The sequence below is a fragment of the Sciurus vulgaris genome (assembly GCF_902686455.1).
Source record: "Sciurus vulgaris genome assembly, chromosome: 5".
Lineage (NCBI taxonomy): Eukaryota > Metazoa > Chordata > Mammalia > Rodentia > Sciuridae > Sciurus > Sciurus vulgaris.
Window position 1 is genome coordinate 106,557,224 of NC_136465.1, and position 11,546 is coordinate 106,568,769.

Genomic DNA, 11,546 nt, shown 5'->3' on the forward strand with positions numbered 1-11,546 from the left:
ATTAACACAGGGTTTTAATTCACAAGGAAGTCTTTTCATATATGACATAGTGACACCTCTAAAGAGTCTACTGGAAGGGGAACTACAGAAGAGTGCTTTGCAGAAGGAACCCTCTAGTTCCCTTTCAGAGCTCAGAGAGCCTATGTTTTGCTTGCTTTCCTGGGGTCATGGACCTAGGTTCAAGTCCCCTCCCTCAGGACTCCATCCCTGTACTTATCTTATCATCTTCATTCATACTCTCCCTGCAGTTTGGGAGGTGATAGGCAGATGGATTGATGGATAACAAATTAGGGAACTGGGGAGGAGGGAGTCACATGCATAGGGTGAGGCCTTTATTTAATTTCTATCGGATTAGATATTGAAGGCAAAAATCTTTCTTAGTGATCTTAACTACCTAGATATTCCACACTTTGAAATCTATATATCAAATATTACTTGAACACAGGGACCAAGACCAGGCCCACATCTTGCACTGAGTTTGTGAACATTTTGAATTTTAAAGTTATACTTGATCCAATGGAGACAATGTTTACACACAACACGTTTAGGAATCTTTCATTTTCTGGCTCCCTGGAAATGGGCTCCACCTTTTATTTTGTAAAACTATTGACCAAATTCTCAAACACTTTTCATGTTAAATAAGAACATAAAAATGTCTGTAAAGACCACTGCTCATTAAAGATTTTGGTTATACTGACAGTTTCCTGTTAGAATAGGGTATATTAAAATTAAAAGAAGTGATTTACTCAAGATATGATGACATTTCTTAAAACCTCAGAAATTTATCCTCTGACCATTTTTTTAACCTACCATACTATGCACTCTTACACTCTACCTGTACAAAATTCTTCAGACCTATGGCTTCAATTATTATTTGTATGCTCCTGGCAACCAAATTTTTCAAGCCTCTGTCTCATACACCAAACCACCTACTAGATTACTCTTGACCCACCATATATTTGCATGGCTCACTTTTATTCTGTGTTCAGATTGCAGTAGCATTTTCTCTGAGGAAGTTTCTCCAGTCTCCTAAGACCATTTATACTATCTTTCCTATGTACCTCTTTCTGTCTTATTTTTCATTTGCTTTTATCACTGAACTTATTTCATACTATGTTCATTCAATCAATAACTACTGAATACTCGGTGGAATATAAGGGTAAGTAAACACAGACAAATTATGTGCCAAGAAGCTGTCTAATGTGGAAAAAAAATAATTAAATAAGGAAAAATGTAAAGTTATAGAATGAAAATGAGTACAAAAGAGAAACATGGCACTATGAGAAAATAAGTTGGGTATTTGAACTAGCCAAGGAAGTCCAGGAAGAAACCATAATAAGCATGAATTCTCATTAACTGGGTCAGAGGGGAAGAAACAGAAATCTCAGCAGGTGGAACAATAGGTTGCCTTCTTACACTGGAAATTACTTGAGGACTGGCAGATTATCTTATTCACAATCATATTGCTGACACTTATATAAGTGCCTGGCACACAGTAGACGATCCATAAATAATTGTCAATTCTAGGCCATCAATATTCAAGTGGGTGCTGGAAGATGAGGGATTACCACCAACAGAATGTTACAGTGCTATTCTAGGTCAGTGTTTATGGAAGTGTGATTTACAGACTAACTTCTGCACTCTACCCCAAATCTACTGAATTTCTGTGAGTTACATATGAAGAGTCATGTTTTTAGAAACTTCCCCAACTAAGTAGATGATTTTTGGAAACCACTGGTGTCTTAGAAAAGAAAATGACGATGAATGATAGGTTTTTTTTTTTTTAATGGTATGGGGGATAGAACCCAGGGTCAATCTACCACTGAGCAACATCCCCAGCCCTTTTTAAGTTTTTTAAGACAGAGTGTCACTAAGTTTCCCAGGCTGACCTTGAAGTTGAAATCATCCTGCCTCAGTCTCCAAAGAAGCTGGGATTACAGGTGTGCACTATTGCACCCAGCAACACAGGAATTTGATTTGACTTTAGCCAATGGTTGTGATTCCAGATAACAGATTCAATTGACTTGCAAAAGTTGAGAAGGATGTCAACAGAGCCCCAATTATGTGAACTTACAGATTCATAGCATAGTTCAATATGAAACAAAAGTTTGTGACTGCACTAATTACTAGTAAACATTAATGTCAACTATTGAAGACAAAAAATATTCCAGGCTCCAGGCTGAGTAATCTGTAAGAACTATGTGCACTTAAACTTCACAACAACACAGTAACATAGCATTCTTATTACCATCAAATTACAGTTAAGTAAACTGGAGCACAAAATTATTCACTAGGCATTCCAAGATACAGTATTAGTAAAGCAGAATTTTATAAAATCCCAGGTAATCATTCTCCAACTGTAATCATGGAGAACTTTACACCTGTAGACTCAACTCTGATTGACAAAGTAGGAATCAGCAGAATAGGAGACTACTTTGAATCTATCAAATCTCCTGGTAATGCCTGCATTACTACCCATTCTAGTCCAGCTTTCTGAACCAAGGAAAATGAAGGAAGTGAATGGCTTCTGGCTTATTGAAACCTTTCATGACTTTTGAAGAGGTCACTCTTTCATTGCCCAGAGTCAACTGTCAATGACCTCAGAACACTAACCACTTAAACTTACCACTGAAGAAGTTCCCTAACATAGCAAATCACCTTTATCTTGTCCTCATATTCCAGACCCCACCAAAGGAAGACTGCCTGCAGCCTCTTGCTACTGAGGCTTTTCACACACAAGAGATATCAGCAACATAGGCCAAGAGCAAATCTATTCTGTGAGAAACTCGTGTATGCATGCCAGAACAAAAAGTAAGAGTGAAGGTCTCACACTTTTGTAAACCTCACATCTCCTTCCAGTTCTCCCTTTCTCTGCTCAGAAGATCCAAAGTTAAAGCAACAAAACTGCTGAGTAACTGACTTCTACCTGGCGAATAAAATTCCAGTCTCCCTATCTATCTAAATCCTCAATCTTTCTTAAGCAATCATTTTAGATCACTCCTCTTTGATATAGGCAGATTGGAAATAGCCCCCTCACTTCAGATTCCCTTCATGGACACTATCATTTCCAAAATTTAATTACTCTTGTCCTCTGTTGGGTCTATTTTTATGTTGACTTGAAGGAGAGGGGGTAAATGTGGTTGTTGGTGAGAGGGTGAGTTTTACAATTAAGAAAGACTTACAAAAGAGTGGTTAGCCTGACTTCTGGAAGTTCCTTCAATATGAAATATAAAAATTCTAGAAACTTTGCTTCTCAGTTTTGGTGTTAGCATAATCTTTTTTTGGTACTGAAGATTGAACCCAGGGGTGCTTGCACACTGAGCAACATCCCCAGCACTTTTTTGTATTTATTTAGAGACAGGGTCTCACTGAGTTACTTAGGACCTCACTAAGTTGCTGAGGCTGGCTTTGAACTCACAATCCTCCTGCCTCAGCCTCCTGAGCCACTGGCATTACAGGCATGTGCCACCATGCCTGGCTTTGGTTTTAGCATAAATTTGAGGAAAACAAGAAAAATACCATTTGACATTTGGTTACAAGAATTTATCTTGTAAAAAATATCTCTCTACCTTACTCCATTTTTTATCAGTCCATAATAGTTTATGGTGATAAAGTGAATTGCATACATTAAAATGTTATTCTCTTTTTTATTTTTTCTGTTTTCTAAGTATCAATCCAACTATGAATGTAATCATGTGTGTTACTGAAGAAAAATTGCACTAAATCTGTTTTTTCTAGGAATACCTCCAATCAAAATTGGTATGGTGTCTAAGTAACAGGCCACTTGCTTATCTTCATTCATAGTAAGTATGAAAGGAGATGAAATCAAGTCAGGATAAATTAGATCAAAGATGGTTGCTGTAGACATTCAGCTTGTTTTTCAAGGAGGAAGGGCTTATTCTCCTAGTCACTGGACATGTGGCCTGAAATAGCCCTCAATCATCAGCCCTCTTTTGGGGGCATGCCTTGTGTTAAGAAATTTGCCTCCCGTACTCATGTCTCCTTCCAAGGCCACATTGATGACTGACCCAGGTAGAAATATAAAGTCCATTCCCTAGCCACAACTTGGGATAATTTGAAGGATCGGCCCAGGTCCAGAGCTCCCTCAGGACTAGATGAGACCCTTATTATATCACATGGTAGTTCACCTTCTCTCTCTCTGTGCAATATTGATCCCTTCACAACCTTTCCTCATTGTTGACTCCAAGCAGACTCTCTAATACATATCTTGCATGTGTTCTTTTGTTTAAATTCTGAAGAACATATTACTTAAGGAAATATTTTAGAATTTAAGTTAAAGCGATAATTTTAGAAGTTGACTTTAGTCTTAGATTGAAGCAATCCCAAAAGGAATTATAGAAAATGGAACAATTAGGTTATTTTTAATGATAACATTCTGTAGGATTTCTGTACTGTTGTTTTTGTGACACTGGAGTGATTTTTTAATATTAGACAGATGTAATCTATTGAATAAGTAAGAGAATTGTTCACTGTCAGAAACAACTAAAGAACATGTAAGAAGAATATGTATGTATGGAAAAATAACCAGAAGTACACACATAATGCTAGCTTAGAAAAGTGAGCCAACAGGATAAAGAGCATTATACTGAGGCCAAGCTCCACACACAAAATCATGAGGAGGTCACTGTCTGCACATTTCTCTTTTATAAATGTTTCCCCAAGACCCCCTACTCTGCAGTAGAGGGCAGCCTTCATATGGAAGAGGAGTCTGGAGTAAACACATTTTGTGTCTTTTTAAAAGTTCTCTACTATAAAACATTTCTCCTCCAGTGATCAGTGACGGTTTCCACCTTCTTCCTGTTCCAAGTGCAGAGCATGAAATGCATCTCTTTGCTATCATGTGGACAACTCAATAACATACCTTAATGAGTGTTTTGAATGTACTTGATTTTCAAGTAGGTGGAAGTCTATTTAGTTCTTTTAAAAACATTTCTTTCTATTTTGATCAAACACACAGAAAAACTTGAAACTATAATGATTTTCTCATCTTGCAACATTTTGCAAGCAGTATCTAGGAAATAAAATATGCCTTAGTAACACTTTTCTATTTAGTTATCAGAAGCTTTCATTAAATCTAGCCAAATAGACCTAGTAAAGCTATTTCAGTGCCGTGATGAAAACAAATATTTCTAAGTAAAGGCACTGGTATGATATTATTGAATTTTCAGGGAATACATTTTAAATTTGACACTAATCTAAGAGCAATTTTGTCCAATATCCCAAGAAAAAGAAATTTACTTACCTTGCTGACTTCTTTCCAGTAATGTATAATTTTTATAAGTCAGTTCATAAATTGTATAAGCTTATAAGTGTATGTACTTGTTGGAATCGTGTTTAATTAGAGTTTTAGGAAAAACTGATAATTAAGCAACTGAAATATAATTTCCTAAAGTAGTATAGGTTTGTTTTTGCATCCTGGAGGTTTGAATAGGGTTTGGTCAGATGGCATTCTCCTCAGGCATTACCTAGAAATACTTTCTTGGAAAGGAATCAAACTTGATAATCTACTAATCACATTATTTAAACTTACTTCTTGAATTTTGGAGAGTTTCCCAAATTTTCTTAAATCGTGATCACCTCTGTACCTCCAAGAAAAGCAAAAATAACTTCAAATAATAAAAAAATTAGAGTTAGAGTTTTAGTACACATTTTAAAGTGCAAAATAGCATATCCTTAAATTTATGATTATATTATCAATATAATATTAACTTCCAAATTCTAATTGTGTACTCAAGCTTTTAATAAAAATTATTTGATTAAAATATGTTATGAGTAAATACAATTTTATACTTTAGTTTCAGAGCAATAAAGCCATGGTTTTATTAAAATACAGTGAGTAGATTGAAATTTATTTACCTTTTTTGCATTCTTGTAATATTTGTGATTAATTTCAAACGAGATCCAAGATTTGGTTATTTAACTTAAAAGGTAGATAATACCAAAACAATAACAACATGGACTCCACAGTGGAGTTATGTTTACAAAGTATTTTTGCCTCTGTTAGATCATTTTGTACATCTATCATCCCTTAGAAGAGAGCTAGTATGTTGAGGAGAAAGCATAGGTTTCAGTATTTAGTGAATCTCCATATAGGCAACTTACCTAAATTCTAAACCTCAGTTTCTATAAATAAGGATGTATTAAAACAAATTATGTTATTTGCATGTATGAATATGTCACAATGAACCCCACTACCATGTATAGTTGTAATACACGAATAAAAACATTAACAAAAAGAAAAATGTGCTTGTAAGAAAAATCAAGGTGAAATAGATAAATCACTTAGCAGGTGTAAAATCCCTGGCACATAGGTAGGATTCAAAATACCAAAACCGTCATTAATATTTGTAGCCAAAATATCATCTGAATTCCTGTTTCTAAAGTTAGCTGAATTATAGACAATTCATCAAGATCATTTGCCTTGCATTTTCCTCATGAGTAATATGGGACATTAATAATACCTGACTGGTCTTCTGTTCAAGTTGTTTTGAGGATTAAATGAGATAGTGTCTATTAAAGTATAATATGGTCATGACATGTTTTCAGATGAGGAAACTGAGAGCTACTGGTTGAAAGTAAACTGCTCCTTGTCACAGTACTAGAGAGCAAGGATTTACAACCAAAGCTTTAGTTCCCGAACCCAGGACTCAGTTCATTTGATCACACAGCTGCCTCTCATAAAGTTTTTTAAGAACTTCCTTTGCATAGGCCAGGATTAGTTTCAGAGACTTAGATGGGATTAAGCCAAAAAAAGAAGTGAAAGAACCTCAGCTGCTGGGGTGAAAGGTTATGGGAGTGGTGAGTTAGGACAGCTAACATACCAACAGTTCTGTTTCTAATAATAACCTCCCTGTCTACTGAATTCAATGTCCTGAAGTCAATCTTTGACTTTTCCTTAATCACTCATAGTTTTCTTACAAATCTCACTATTTCTTCCTTTAAAATATTTCCATTATCCACACTTTGCTTCTCACTTGCACAACCACCACTGGAGTGTAGCTTTTATTGCTCTATGCCTGCTTATAGCAGACAACTTCCATCTGCTATCCCCTTCCTCTGCCAAGTCACCCTCTGCAATACTACTCGAGGATTCTTCCAAAGGTATGACTTCCAGGATTCATGAATGCTGGGATCATCCAGTGGTGTGCTGCAGCAGGCTCACACCAGGTGGAGAAAGAGGACTATGAGCTTTCTTCTCAAACTTCACATTCAATGATGTCATGTGGAGAGCTTAAAATTGTCCATTCTGGGTGTATGTATGCCATTGAAATCAGCAAATACTCTAAATCAGGACTTTCCCCAGGGAGCCAGTTCTTAAACATGTAACAGTACAAATCACACAGTAATCACTCATTATAGGTACTGTGTACAGTGTCTGACACAGTAACACTCAATATGTATTTGCTCAATAAATTAAAGTCACTCTCTTCCTCAAAAATCTGTACACTATATTTACCACACTTACAGTCCAACTTATTGCCTAGCTTTCTAGACCTCCCTGACTTATTTCTTCTCTATGAAGTCAATATTGTTATATTTTTAAGACCAAATTCCACTTAAGCTGGCCCAACCACCCTTGGTGCTGGCATGACTTATCATCATTCCCCTTCTCTGTGCTTCAGTTCATGCTCTTCCTCCTACTTGGAAAGTTTTGTTCTCCTGAATTTCCAAATCCTACTAGTTTCTATGGCCAGAATTTCACATCTTAAGTTTTCTGTCATTCTAAGGTCTTCTGAACTCTATGTAGTTAATCCATTTAGTTACATTTAAATATTTTGTATTGTTTCATTTGTCAGTTTTATTTCTGTAGCTATATCACAGACTCCTTGAAAGCAATATCCACATATTATTCTAGCTTGTATTTCCACAAATCAGGTATTATGTATTAAGACTCAAAAAGTTCAGCCAGCTTAAGGGTTTCCAAATACTTCTCCATGGTCTTATGCAAACCATGCTTCTCAGATACATCCTAGACTGTTTCTCCTGGAGGCAGTTGGTATGTAGTCCTTCCCTAACCAAAGCTCACTATGCTTAGGGAGAGGAGCACCCTTGAGCATTCCTGCAGTCCTCACTGGTCAGCCCACCCAAACTGCAGCCAAAGGCAAAGGGCAATCATTGCTTTGACTTTCAAAGTTTTCCCAGAACATGACATCTAAGTGAAATAGTATTTTTTTATATTGTTATAAAAAAGTAATATAAGAGTAAAGCAAAAAGCTAGATGAATGAGTTCTGTGATATATAATCAAATATGGAATTCCAAATTAACAATTTTCAAGGAAATAATTATATAAAGAAGAACCATAAAATAAATTTTTATATTATAAATCTATATGTATTAATAGTATTTGTGAACAGTGTTGCATATTTGCATATGTGTGCATGAATACTTTTTCCTGATGAGGTCATTTTTATTCTGTACTGAGTCCGTCCACATTGTTTTGCTGGTAAAATGATCTTTGTTTTATGAAATGATGGTGGTAGTTTAATACGGTCTTTTTAAAAAATTTTTATTTTATTTTTCATTGTAGATGGACACAATACCTTTATTTTATTTATTTATTTTTATGTGGTGTGGAGGATCAAATCCAGTGCCTCACACATGCTAAGCAAGTGCTCTACCACTGAGCTACAACCCTAGTCCTTAATGCAGTGTTAGTAGATTTATTTGCAAAATTAAAATTGGTAACACAATGATTTTTTTCACAAAAATCTTAAAACTATATACATATGTATATTTATATATATTTACATGTATGTTTGTATTAGTTCATTTGGGCAACTATAATAAAATTACCATAGATTATTTTATGAAAAATAGAAGTTTCTTTACTTACAATTCGAGAAGCTGATAAGTCCAAGATCAAGGCATCAGCAGATTTAATGCCCAGTGAGATTTTTTTTATCTTTTAATTTTTTACAGACTACATTTTGATTCATTGTACACAGATGGGGTATATCATTTCATTTTTATGGTTGTACATGACGTAGATTCGTACTATTCGTGTAATCATACATGTACATAGGGTAATGATGTCTGTCTCATTCCACCATTTTTCATACCCCCTCCCTCTCATTCCTTCTATATAATCTAAAATTCCCCCATTCTTCTCTCACTCCCCACGCCCCCATCCCCATTATATATCGTTCTCCACTTATCAGGGATAACATTCATCCTTTGGTTTTTTGGGCTTGGCTTATTTCACTTAGCATGATGTTCTCCAACTCCATCCATTTATTGGTCCAGTGAGATTTTGACCCCTGCTTTACAATGGCACCTTTTACTGTGTCCTTACATGGAAGAAAGAGAGAATGGTAATTCATATGGCAAAAGGGACTGGAAAGCTCTCTTCAACTTCTTTCATAAGGGCACAAATCCTTTCATAAAGGTGTAACCTTTGAGACTTAATCACTTCTCAAAAGGTTCTACCTGATAATACCACTTCAAGGAGTATTATGTTTCAATGAATTCCAGAGTGATGAGGTTAGAGCACAGTAATATGTATATGCAGTAAAGGGTTAACTCACGCCTGGGCTTTCCAAATCCTGTACATTTCAAAGGTCTTCAAAACTGGCCCTTGATGATCTCCTGGGAAATAACCTGTAAGCCCTTGAAATATCTTGCCTAATAACAGTGTTTTTGTATACCTGTGTTTGATTATTTATCATCAATTACATTATTAGCTTTCTACAAATAATGTAATTGATGATAAATACCTCTTTTTGTTTACTGGTTCCTTAAGTCATTCCATATCTGTTTGACCTGGAGAAACTGTAGACTGAGAAGCTAAGGTTGGTCATGGGGTTGCTCCATGCCCATATGACTGACCCCCAGTGCTGGACACCAATGCTCAAGTGAACTTTTCTGTTTGGCCACACAGTGTAACTGAGAGAATGAAGTACTGTCTGCTGTCTTATGATTCCATTGGGAGAGAGCACCTGAAAGTTTGTACCTTATCTCTCCTAGATTCTACCCTATGTGCCTTTTTCCTCTGCCCATTTTAATTTGTAATTTCTTGCTATAATAAAGTGCAATCAGGAATATGACTTAAATCCAAGAATATTGACTTGTGGAATAGGGCCAAAGCTCTTGTTCATAAATTCTGTGCATTGGACATGTAGGCTATGGGAGTGTCACCTTCTGGAGGTGTCAATTACCTTGGGCCAATGTGCTGGAAAATTAGGCACTATGAGAAGTTAGAGATGTAACGGAGCAGCAATGCAAGGTTTGTAACTGGGATTATTCATTTATCTGCAAATAAGATTCTACTTGTAGAACCAAATGTTAAGTGCTTATGTTGTTGTTTGCTAAGAAATTTAGAGAATACAAAGATGGATCAGATCATGGTTCTGTCCTCATTATTTCTTACCATCTAATAAGAGAGACAGGTCAGTATGTTACATACTGGTAATATTCAAAGTACTCACTCTAAAGACTGAAATCTACCAGGTCATTAATTTTAACTTAAAACAGTGCAGCAAATTCATCATCAGTTTCTGAGCGACAGAGCAACTGGGTAGCTGAGAACACAGATGTGTGAATTTAAATCCCAGCTTGCAATGCCTAAATTCTCTGTGTGTAAAATGTGGGTAATAATAATTTTGTATCTACCTCTTAGGAGTGTTAGGGGATTTAAAATGAATTGACGTTTTGAAATATTTATTTAGTACAAGGTCTGGCACATGGTAAGTGCTAGAAAACTTAGATAACTATTACATAAGTATTCTGTGCTTAGAGATAACTTGAATATCTATTTTCTCCTTGTTCTGACCGATTTATCTTTTTTTTTTTTCTTTTTGTATTAGGGATTAAACCCCAGGGGCACTTCACCACTGAGCAATTCAACTGTTCAGACGTTCTTTTTCTTGTTGAGACTGGCTTGTACCAAGTTGTGTATGATGGTCTCAAAATTGGATCCCCTAGACTCAGCCTCCAGAGTAGCTGGAATCCCAGGTACATGCATGCACCACCACACCTGGTTGCTTTATCAATTTTTTTGGAGGGTGTACCACTTTATCAATTCTTAACATGTCTCGTATACCAGAAGACTATTTATGTTGTTTGGTCTCATTTGAGGATAGAACAAGACAAAAACGAAAGAGGGTAAGTAATCTATATTACATCATTGCTTTTCTTACCATGAATAGAATGAAAATTCCCTTAGGATGCAGCATTTCTGGTTCCTGGGGAACTGTAAAACACACTAGAGTTACTTCACTTTACAGAAACAACCACAGGCAAATATTTTATGAAGTTTTAACTAACAGGTGAGGAAGTTAAAGCCAAGTTTAAAGTCCGTTGGGAAAAGGCTTGAAAAATAACCCAAATTCAATTTGCATCAACTGAATTGGAGGACTTCAATAAAAACTGAAATTTCAGGGACTCACAAAAAAAATTTCAAAATTAGGGTTAACTTCATAATTGCCTTCTCTTGTTCAAGCAGATTGACAGAATGAAGCACAATTATGAAATGCAATGACATTAAGTTACCCTGCACAAACACTTTTAGGAATTTACCTAGAGTCTA

At 35.8% G+C, this 11,546-nt stretch overlaps 1 long non-coding RNA gene across 1 annotated transcript; it reads right to left on the reverse strand.

The window, feature by feature from the left end:
• Window positions 1-266: 266 nt before the first annotated feature.
• On the reverse strand, window positions 267-11,210 carry LOC306662046. Its single transcript, XR_013764047.1, has 3 exons — window positions 11,158-11,210; window positions 5,552-5,606; window positions 267-295 (listed from the first exon to the last, which is right to left on the reverse strand). It is a non-coding gene; the product is annotated as an uncharacterized lncRNA (long non-coding RNA).
• Between the last annotated feature and the right edge of the window lie 336 nt (window positions 11,211-11,546).